Raw genomic sequence first — 12,142 nt, 5'->3', positions numbered from 1 at the left:
TCACCCCTGCAAACTGAAGACATACAGAAAGAATCAGGGAAATGTTTGCATTTCCCCAGGCATAATTCAGGAAGAAAACAGGGATAAAGAACTTGATCAAGAAAGTTTTCCAAGCCTGGATGTCATCAAGTGTGTGGAAAGAGAACTGAAAAACTGAATACTCAAGAAAACGGAGGAATCAAATCATTCAAGCTGAGAAGTTCCTAAGAGTGTGCTATAACTCCCAACATAAGTAACAGCAGACAAGAGGTCAGTTCAAGTCACACAGGGACCCCATCATTCTTCAAGGAAGGATGCTCTGATGATACAAATGAGGGGCACATCCCTCCCAAGGAACAGAAAAAAAATCACCCATGTTCCCTGTCACTAAGGGAGCCAAGGAAGGAAGCTTGTTGCTCTCTCTCACCATCTCTTTTCTAATCTGTCAAAAACAACCCAATTATGTCCTGAGGCAACAAGGACCAAGCACCTCACTAGAACACAGCCCTCAAAATTTAGGTCTTGTAGTTCCAATACTCATTGACACCTCTTTTATTTTTAACAGCAATCTTCAATAGCTATTCAAATGACACTTGCTATTCCCAAATCTGCCTCAAGCCAACCTCAACATTAGCTGGTTAGAAAACCAGTTCAGATTTCATAATTACAACCTTGTTTAATCTATAAAAATTAATTACTTTCTTTAAAATAAATGTGTGACTGGAAATGTGATCTGGATACATGATAGTGCTTGTTACACAGTATTCAGAGCACTGCAATCTGATCATATATTGGCTTTTCTTTGGTTCGTGAATGCTTAATGAGCCAAGAACCAATCTGCAAATATTAAAAACAACTGAGTTTCTAGATTATTTACAAAATCTCTTTGGTCATTACTGATAATTCACTTCAGTTACCGAAGTTTGGGTCTCACCATGACTGAATGACCCATCATTTACAAATTGGAGGTATGGCCCAAAACTCATTATAGCTTTGATTTTCTGAGGGAGAGGATGCACTCTTGGGGAGGAAGACTTCTCTTGCTCTTGCTAATATAGAATAGCTTACTGTCTTCTGACCATCACCACCACTATATTCAATGCCACTAAATTGGACGCCCACCAATAGTTTATTGGCATTTTTGCATGAATAATGTTTTCCATTTATGTTGTACTGGTGCCTCTGGCTCTCACATGTTCAACTGTGTGCTGCATAAGTTCAGCTGTTGCAACTATAAGGCAGATATCTGGCCTTTTTCTATTTTAAACTCAATTATGTATATTTAGCTCAGTGATATTCAGACAGGCTCAGGAGCTGCCAATGGCTCTTTTATGCATCGTCTGCAACTCTTTGCTGCACATAATATTAAAACACTGTGTGATTTAATTAAGCAATCTTAAGCTATTAACAAAACAGGATAGTGTTACTAGATTATTAATCACTGAACACTTGGTGAGTCATTCTGCTGTGAGCATAAAGTAAGTGAAACAGAGTTCACATTACTGTGGTGTTTTGGAGTAAAACTGATCACTAATTTGGCTTCTGAACCATCGAGAATCATTGATTTAGTTAATGATTTTGAATTCCACAGTGTTTTTTGAGCATCTCCACTACCGTGATAGTCATCTTCTAAATACATCTACCACATACCAACAGTTACCAGTATCTCTCTATTCTGGCTGCCTGCAGCGAGTAAAAGTAGGAGGAGAGTTTTGGCTCATGCCCATGTCTGTCTTGGTAATGTCAACATTAAATAATTGCATTTTTCACTACCAGAGCCATTAACTCTCCACTTTACATCTTAAATGTTTTGTTCCCATAAAAACCATTTCATTATCGGCGATCATATCATGACTAGAAAAATGTTCAGAGGAAAAAAGGAGTCTGTTGCCACAAAGACAACATAATGATGCCATGTAGAAGACCACAGTCATTCGTAATATGGACACCAGCTTAGTAGCATAGTCATTGTCACAAGCAAGTAATGCTGAAAACAAAACAAACACTGTACCACCAAACCATTTCTGAATACAGTGACAAAAGAAAAAAGAATCTCTGAAGAAAGAACATATGGTGAATTCACCAAACCAATCCTCACACAAGATGAATAAAGAGGATTCAGATGTGTCTGGCTTTTATCTGAACAAATTAAGATGAATATGTGCTATGGCCTGCTACTGAAGGCCATATAATCCATGTTTTGTATTTGCATTTTTTTATTTTAATGAAATAGTTGGAGTCTCACCAGATAAGCATACGTGTTTCTACATAGGCTATTAGCAGAGGCAGAACCCACAGCACCAAAAACCCATTCAATATACACACGGGCCCCAAATCAGCAAAATTTAAACACATGGGTAACACTAGTAATCTCCTCGATTTAAGTGGGACTACTCATATTCTTAAAGATAAGCTCTTGTTTAACTAGAACCCAGAACAGCAATTGTCTTGGAGCTGGAAAATTGTGATAAGTGAGGCTAGCTACATACATCTTTTCAAACGCCAGAACAGCAATGCATTTGTACTGACAGATATCACCTGATGTTGTGCAGCTCCCTCCACCGCTCATGAGTCCTTAGACATGTCTTCCATGAGGCTGTCACAGCATTAGGCAAACAAGCACATTTGGTGAATAAAGGTAAATCTCACTTTATGAGAGAAATAATATATATCACAGCTGTGTTACAACCTTGGCTTTTCCAACACACACAGACGTCCTTTATGATTCAGGGTGCATAATGTAATTCACTATTATTCAGCAAACACACATTGTGTGTGTTCATGTTGCTACTGCTGGCATCAGAAATGTGTGTCCTATGATCAGGTGAAAGGAGTTTGCTCACTTTCTGTTACCAATATGTTTCACTGCAGCACCCAGGTCATTCCACATAGTGTAAAATACAGGATCTCTCTGGACTATGCAGTTATCACACAGTATATCATATAATTCAGCAAAGATGTCACTATGTTTGTGGGAGTTTGTTGCTTTTGTAGCAGTGTGTCAACTTGTATAAGTGATGATATTGGGAGATGCTACTGCCTTCAGACTTGTATATTAAAAACTGTGGCTTTTGCAGAATAGGAAAAAAGTTGTCAGAAATTTTTCATAACTTCTTCATCCCCACCTATAAATGAAGTATGTATAACTCTAAATGAATATTTAAGATTGCACATACCATACGAACACTGTAAACAACAAAACTTATGAATTTCTGGATGGATGTTCATGAAAGTGAAATGACTACTGTCTTCTATTCAGATGATAGTTATGAGTGTGAATTGCATAAAAGCGAATAAAATTACTGTGCTACAGTCAGACTGTGCTACAATCTTTCCCCTACCAAAAGCTTTACCCTTTCTAAACACTTAATTTGCTAACACACTGTACTAATAAGATATTGCATAACTCTGGCCAATGGCAAACTTTATACATCAGAATTTAACTGACACTTTCACTTTATGTACTCTGCAGAGCATACCTTCCCTCAGCACCTATAAAATACATGAAAAAGCATACTGGTCAAGTCATCAGTAGAGTGAAATGTGGGATACCCCATCACAAGGAAAACCCTTGCCAGAGTCTCCACTAGCAGCTGCAGCAACAGTCTCAGCCAACTCTGTCTCAGTGGTACCAGGTGCATCCAAGGCATGGTCTTCCTCTCCTATGGTTGCCAGGTGTCCAGTTTTGAACTAGACAGTCTGGTATTGAACCAGAGAGTCCGGTATTTGAGCTTTCTGCCCAGAAAACAAATTGAGAAAATACTGGACATATAAATGTCCGGTATTTTCTAATTAAGTAAAACAGGGCAGAGCGAGTATTATTCTCCCACCATCCAGGGCCGATTCACAGCCTCCAACGACAGCACCAATTTCTACCTGCGCATGGACTGCCTGAGAGCAGAGGACAGTGCTGTGTGTTACTGCGCCAGATACACAGCAAGTGGAAGCCAGTCTGGGCTCAGACACAAACCTCACAGGCAGCAGAGGCTCGGTGGCTGGTGAGGCCAGGCAGGAGCAGGCATGCCCGCCTTGCTCTGTGCAGGGGTGAGCGGGACTCTGACCAGTTGCTCCCCAGAGCCAGGCATCCTCCATGTCCTGCTGAAGGGAGAAGAGAAGCCCAAGGCGATGCTGAGCCCGGGGTGCAGGTGACTCAGCTTCCTGCTTTAGCTTCCTTTTGGGCACTCACACCCCGCCCTGTTCTCCTGCCAAAGGCTCCTGCCTCCAGCCCTCTGACCCCAAGGACATGGAAAACGGGTGGTGCGGGGCTGAAGCTTTCTATGAGTGAACCGCCAAAACACGCTCCATAGGGCCGCGGGACTGATCTTGAGGGACGTGAGGTCACTTCACTCCTCCCATTGGTGAGAGCATCCTCAGGATTCCACCGCCCAGGCACTGCACAACCCATGGGGAGGGACCATCTGATGTTGCTCCCTAAGGCCGAGTGTAAAACACAGCACACGAGCGTGTCTCTTATAACGGGGGGCCAGAGCCAGGAACCGAGCCTGACCATGCAGGGTACCAGGTGCACACACTGCTCCTGAGTGATCCTCCCTCACTCCCTTCTGCCCCTTCTGAATCCTCAAGCAATAAACTTCCCATATCATGCATATTTTGGGAGGGAAGGGGAGGATTGACAAATTTTCATCAAGTGTGTCCAATATTTTTGTTGAAACCGTCTGGCAACCCTGTCCTCCCCACCCTCACCATGAACAGTAGATCTCATCCAAAAATCAGAAGCAATCTTTTCTTCCAAAAACCCAACAGAAGAAGGAAATTTGTTAGCACAATCAGCACAGTCTCAGGGAACAATGGCTGACAATTGACAGGAACATTCAAATAATCGAGAAATGCCTCTGACTGGCCCTCTCTGTCTACACTTGCCCACTGCTTGGTATCTTCAGCCAGCAATTTCTGTGAGGAAGTGAGTTTTGCCTACGAAAGCTCACAATATTATATTTGTCTCTAAGGTGCCACAGGACTACTCGTTGTTTCTGCTCTGTTCGCTGATAGGCCTTGAAAGCTACCTGAAGGCTGCACTTCAAGCTGTGCTGCTACCTTGCAGAGTAGCATTCAGAGATATAATATGTAATATGATCACTCCACACAGATGGCAAAAATATGGTCCCACAAGTTGATGGAAATGTCATCACCTAGGCAACATTTTTGCCTCACTCCTCCTTTTGACTGTTGATCAGTATGAATCTGCTGTATGAAACTGAGTGACAAAGTAGTAAACTAGTTACTTACAGGAAGCATTTCTTCCAGTCTCCTGGAGTAACTTTGTAGCTAAGTAATCTATGTACTCCCATACTAACTCTTAGACAAAGACTATGGATATATACAGTGTGGCAGGAAAGGAACTCCTCAGCAATAATAAAATGAATATGTTGATATTGATCTACTCAGGCACAGTTGTATTCATCTCAAATGGCACTGTTCCCTTTCAGAACTTTAAATATTTATGACAACTAAAGGGCACTGATTCTGCTGAAGTGAACCAAAGCTGTAGTATTGGTAAATACTATATTTCAGTATTGTCTCAGCTATATAAGTATGTTCTACCTTGAAAAGTGACCATATAAAAAGATCACATTCTTAATTAACAGATAACCCTTTGTGTCTATTCAGTCTCATCAGTGAACTTCAGTGAAAAAAAGTAAAGAATTGAAGGGTTGGGGTTTTGTGTTTTCCCCAATCAACTTTTTACACACACATACTCCATAGCGTTTCAGAGGCAACATAACTAAGAATAAAGATTTTAAATGTAAAGGTCCCAGTTGAAGTTAATGGGATTTGACTCAGACCCCAAGCCATCTTCCTCATCACCATAACCGCTTACTAAATTCAAAACAGTGACATCTTTGCAAACACTAATGGTACAGAGGCTACACAAGGCATAATGTTAAGCTCATGGGGTTTCACATGCATTGCAGAACATAATTGACCTTTATTGCTAGTAGTTGTGATCAGGAACAAAAGCAATCAGCTTGATAGGCAGTTAGAAAAAAAGCCTTCTATTTGGAAATTGAAAACATTTCATCTAGAATAAAATTAAAACAATAAATACAGAATCCTATTATCCTAGTCTTACTTTATAAGTTTTCAAAGTTAAACCAGATAATAATGCATGGTTGTTCACCATGTGTTTTAAGGTAGATTAAACGAAAGCTTGTGTTTGAACATGCTAAAAGTGCTAGCATCTCTCATGAACATCTATCCTGTCCACACATACAGGAAAATGCCTAGTATTGTTATCCATACAACTTCCTCCCTGTTAACACTAGAGTTATTACAACAACTATACTGTCATGGACACTTGCCCATACCTAATGGCTCCCAACCTTTTTTGTACTGTGAACCAGCAAACCCAAACTTTTTGTGGACTGATAATATTTTATTTGCATATTCATTATTTGTGTAATGAAATAATAAACATGCAAATAAAATGTTACCGATTCGCCAAAAGCTCCTGCCCCCAGCGCCGCCGCAAACAGCCGGCTTCAGGTCTGTCAGTCACCACGTGGCAGGCTGTTTGTGGCGGCTCTGGGAACTGGGGGTGGGGCGTACCCTAGCTCCTTGAGTCCCCCAGTGCCAGCCCTAACCCCTAGAGACCCCCACCCCTCCACTACTCCCCAGTGCCAGTATTGACCCCATAGCCCTCTCACTACTAGCCCTAACCTCAGAGCCCCATAGTGCCAACTTCCCTCTCTGGATGTCCCAGTGCCCCCCAATGCCAGATCCCCACCTCTTAGAGACCCCCAGAAATAAAGCTCCACCCTCCTCACTTAGCCGTGCGCTGCTGATCGCTGCTACCTGGGTCGCAGCTGCTCTAAGGCTGCTGTGCTGGGTTCCGTGCAGCCCTCCCACTGTGCAGTGAACTGCTCTTCTGCGTCCGGGAAGAATCCCTGCTCCTGCCAAGAGATGGCTGGCTGACAAGTGGAGGAGGACACGCCTCTCCCAACAACCGCAGCAGGAGAAGAGGTGCTGAGTGGTGTACCCCATCCCCGACCCTCAAGAGCACCATCGCCCGGTAGCCAGTGGTTCACAGCCTGGCACTGGCCAATGGATCCGCTGCCTTAGCCCTAATTCCCCACTGAGTACAGTCGTAAAAAGGAGAGAAGTTAATATTGCTTTTGTTTTGGGGACTTTTTTTTTTATAAAAGAATTGGATAGGACAACATATTTTAAAATATGCATCACATATTTTAAAAATATATTTTTCTGGAGGACATCCTAAAAGCATGTCCAAAGTGTTTGTCTCTAGAAGTGTCTTCTCATTTGAAGCTGAACTCTGTGTTATTCTATCAAAGTATAGATCTATCTCCCAGAAGAAAGTATAAATATTTTCAGCAAAAAAGCAGTTTAACCCTTTTTTTGTCAAGTTGGGTTGCCTGCTACTTTAGTTATGGTTTTGAGAAGTGCTTCTGTTTATATGGAGAAAAAGACAAATAGACCACCCTCTTCTTTTGCTCCTCCTGTATTTCAACCCAACTTTCCCATAAGGCAAGTCAGATTTCTCAGAAGCCAAAAATGGGGAAAAAAATATAGCAACACTTTGTTAAATAATTGGAAACACAGCACTAGTTAGTGGTAAAAATCTGTTCTTTATGATGTCACCACTACTATAGAAACGATGTGCTAACAAAGGTGAAGATACCATCTGACAGTAGAAGACCATGGAAAGTTGAGAGAGGAGGCAACATCTCAAATCTGGCAAGGTCATCATAGCAGCAAATTAACAGAAAAACGCTGGTTACAGTTCTATTTTGAACCTGCAGTGATGTCTCAGGAAGTTGACTGGTTAAACAGCCAAGCAGGTGTGTGTAAAGTAGACCTCTACAACTCTAATGCACAAAAGGACAAGGACCAGAAAGTGATCTGTTTTGTTGATGTCTCCAGCCTGAATGTAAAGGACAAAGATTCAAAAGCAAAGAAAGCTGCTAGCCAATACAGTAGCATCTCTGAACCTTCAAATGAACTTGATCTGGGGAATCTGGAGGAAAAGGAAGTCATTGTAATAAAGGACAATGAGAAACATGATCATTCTAAGACTGAAGGAGCAGTATGTCTTTTTAAACAAGGTTCATCTGATGAACTCAGTGTTGTGAGCTGGCTCAACAATGACCTTCAGAAATATGCAGTTGGATTCCAGCATGCACTGACCCCTTCAGGTGCCCCTCAAAAACACAAAGGTAGCAACAACTTCATTGATTCATCATTGTCCCAAAACAGTGATACATCTTTAAAGTCTGCTGGTGCCCAAAAGGGAAAGAGAGATCCAGATGATGTTTCATGCTATGTAAATAAGCTCTGTTCTTTGATTTTTCAAATTGCACGTAAAGAGATCACAGATAAATTGGAAGGTGCTGCCAGTAAGTGTATACACCAGACAATGCACGACTCAGCTGCTGAAGGGAAAACCAACAATCTTGGTTCTATGAGCAAAACTCCATCACAAACAGTGAATGCAAGCATACAGGACCCCCATGGTAAACTACCATCTGCCAGGTCATCTCAAGAAAAGGCAGCCAGGAAGGAAGATACTTCAGGATCCAAGAAAACATCACTCTTCTATGGTGAGATGTCTAATCAAAGTGGCTGTAGAAAGGGAGAAAAGTCTGGAGATAAACAAATGTGTCAGGAAGCAAAACAGTCTGGACATGATGATTCTGGTACTTCTGTAAGCAAGGGGTTAATGGTTTATGCAAATCAAGTTGCTTCAGACATGATGTTTTCATTTATGAAGACCATGAAAGTCCAAAGGAAGGACGGAAAGACAACTCCAGCTTGTGTAGTTTTGAAGAGAGTAGTCCTCAAACACACCAAAGACATCATATCAGACTTGATAGATTCAACCATGAAAAATCTGCATAATGTCACAGGGGTGCTCATGACAGACTCTGATTTCGTTTCCACAGTGAAGAAAAATCTATATAACATGGGAAGCCAGAAATCTACTGAAATTTTAGAAGTAATGGTAAAAAGGTTGTATGCTGTCCTTGTAGCAGAACATAAGGATAAGGGACAGTCCAAGTCTCACAGCCTAGCATATACCATGCTGAAAACAGCATTCCCATCAGACTCAACTTCTCAAAGCATGCAGTTTGCAACACTGAAAACACAAAAGAAGGAGAAGGAAAAAGAAAAGCCAAAGATACTGACCTGTGCTGAGAAAGTAAGCGAGCACATAATTAAGGAGGGACTTACCATGTTACATTCCAAACAAACAGCAAGCAAAGCTCCAGAAAAGGTAAGAGGGAGTCCAGAAAAAAAGCCAGAAAAGGCCAGCACCTCAACAGAGTCACTAGCAAAAGACCTCACTGTGACAGCATTAATGCTGATACAACAGTACTTACTTCAACAGACAAACAGTGGCAAAGAGACAACCACGCATGATTCAGGTACTTCTTCACTTGGGTTTGTTTCTCGTGAATCTCATTTTGACAAGGCTGGGAAAAGTCAAAGCTCTAAGTCTCTTACAATGACTACTGGTTCAAGGAATATTCCCCAAGAGCTCAACTCCCAAAAGGGAGATATATCAAGCATCCTCTTATCAATCATCCAGAAGGTCTTACGCGAGGCTGGTTTCAATATAGATGACCATTCCAATGAGACAAACAAGAGTATTAAACAGGCTGCCACTACTGATAGTGAGTTCAGCAAAAAGGCCTCATCTATGCAGCCCAATTCAGTCATGGATCAGTTTGACAACATGGATCAGGTCAACAAGAAATTTATTGATCAACTGGTGGAATCTGTGATGAACTTGTGTTTATTCATGACTAAATGCAACAGTTCTGATTTAGTGACAGGTGACCTATCAGATGAGCAAAGTGCAACTGGTGCCTCATCGTCAAGAAACAGATCCACAACTTTTGATAAGGAAGGGTCAAGGGAAACTTCACAAGTAAAGTCGCGTGGAAAACAGCTATCAAATGTGCCATCTGATTCTGAAGTGATAGTGAACAACCAGCATGCCAATAGTAGCACACAGAACAAGGAGCTCCAGGCTATCCTCCAGTGGATGGCTGCTTCCCACTTCAATGTGCCCAATCTATCATTCATGAATGAAGATGAAGGGAGTTTGAAAAAGCTTCCTCTGTTGGCTGAAAAAGCAGCAAAGAAGGGCTGCAGCGTGGGGGATATTCTCCAGGAGGTAATGAGGTACTTTGAAAAACAACAGATTGATGCTGCTGTGGGAAATGTGTCTCATTATGGATTGATGGACTGGCTGCTTGCTAACCTGTGAACAAGTGCCAACTCCTCCCTCTCATGTTACTTCAACCCAGCTAAATGCCCATCTTAACTCCCTGCTGGAATAACAAGAACAATACAACTGATTTTCCTGAGAACACTGCACTGAATTCCTCAGGTTGTTACACACTAGCTGGGCAATATCATGAATAAAAAAAATACCACCCTTATTGCCATTAATTCTTTTATTATTCACTTCATCAGAGATTTAATTGCCACACACCTACTAGCCTGAGGATAGTACTGAAACAAAAGCAAATATGATAAAATGAGGAAGATATCCACCAGCAAGATGCAATGGCAATGCTCTAGTGCAAGGGTCAGCAATCTTTTCAAACCAAAGAGCCAAACTACATCAAAATTCAAAACAGGTGGGCAAGAAAGAGCCGTATAAGAATGCCCATTTGCATGACTGAAAGTATACAACTTAGTATTATTGGTAATTGACATGATGATTAATAATAGCATAAATGAAACATTGTACTCACAGACTTAAATTAATTTGAATTCTGTTGCATCTTTTCACACATTTCTTTAAAGATTATATCATATCTGGTCAAATTCAGCTTCATGCACGCATTCAAGTTACATGAGTATAATGCGTTTTAAAAATTTTGTATTTTTCATTTTAATTTAAAAAGTTGCATGCATTTGGGGATGACAAAAGAACCATATTTGGTTCCATACTGAGCCGTTTTTAGCTTGAGAACCATAGATTGCAGACCCCTGCTCTAATGAAAAACCGAGCTCCCCTGCCAAAAGCTGCTGGGAAGTTGAAGGGTGTTGGAATTTCAGCTAGGGCAGGGGTTCTCAAACTTTTTCACATGTGTCCCACCCCATTCAAAGCAGATCTTTCTGTGCACCATCACCCATGATGACAAATTGGGTGCAGGAGGGGATAAGGCTGCAGAGTCTGGCTGGGAAGTAGGGAGCAGGAGCAGGCTGAGGGTTGGAGATATGGCTGGGAAGTTGGTTGCAGGAGCAGGCTAAGTGAGGAAGGGATCTAGGAGGGAGGTTGGGTGCATAAGCAAGCTGAGTTGCGGGTCTGGGTGAAGGGAGGGTGCAGGAGTGAGGTGGGGGTGTAGGGTCTCAACAGGAGAGGGGTACATGAGGTGGGTGTGGTTCGGGGGGGGGGGGGTCTCAGCATGAGGGGAATGGGGGAGAATTACCTGGCTCCATGCTTCCTGCCATTCCCATTGGCCATGATTCCAGCCAATGAAAGCAGTGGAGAAAGCCTCCAGGCAAGCTGTTTCTTGCACTGCCATTCCCCCAGCTGGGGAAAGGGGGAGCAGCAGTGTGCAGAGCCACTTCCTCTCCCCACCCCCCACCAAGTTGGATGCAGCCTGCAAGGCTCCTCTCCCGTGCCCTGCAGCAGGAAGCCAACACTAGTGCTCCAACTTGCAAGGGGAAGGGGTGGGCGCAGGGCTGGAGCACCAGTATAGGCTCCCCACTGCAAGAGGGGGGATGAGCCCCAAGTCTGCAGCCAAGCTGCAAGATGGTTGCGGACAACTAGTGTTCCACGGACCACACTTTGAGAACCACTGGACTAGAGAGTTGATCATGGGCCCTACTCACAGTTTTGTGTTTCATATCATCCTCTGACTAGCAGGTGTCTGATAAGTTTTCATGTTCATCTTCCATTAGTTGCTAGAAAGAGCTTTTTGATCTTCTCCCTCCTACGAACCTGCAGGATGCTGCAGGGAGTGAAGGGTGGGATTGAAGAGATTTGTGTTCCAGTAGCTCTTTCCAAGTCACAGTTTTGTTTCTTCCCCTGTTAGTTTTCCTCTGCCCCTGCTTAGAACCTTCTAAAATAGCTGTAGCAGGAAATTAAGTCAGTTCTCCTGCTATCCACTGGGTTCTCAACAGTATCAGTAAAAATGAGCAGAATCTTTTAAATGTCTCACTGCTG

General features: G+C 42.4%; 1 protein-coding gene and 1 pseudogene across 7 annotated transcripts in view; one reads left to right on the top strand and one right to left on the bottom strand.

Annotated features, from left to right (window-relative positions):
• Positions 1–12,142, bottom strand: part of PHC3 (polyhomeotic homolog 3) — a 116,525-nt gene that overhangs the window by 77,521 nt on the left and 26,862 nt on the right. The gene's annotated exons all lie outside the window — the stretch shown is intronic.
• On the top strand, positions 7,760–10,228 carry LOC112545745 (A-kinase anchor protein 4 pseudogene; annotated as a pseudogene).

Source organism: Pelodiscus sinensis, chromosome 10 (genome assembly GCF_052426305.1).
Source record: "Pelodiscus sinensis isolate ZL-2025 chromosome 10, ASM5242630v1, whole genome shotgun sequence".
Lineage (NCBI taxonomy): Eukaryota > Metazoa > Chordata > Testudines > Trionychidae > Pelodiscus > Pelodiscus sinensis.
This window is presented reverse-complemented; position numbering and strand designations above follow the sequence as displayed.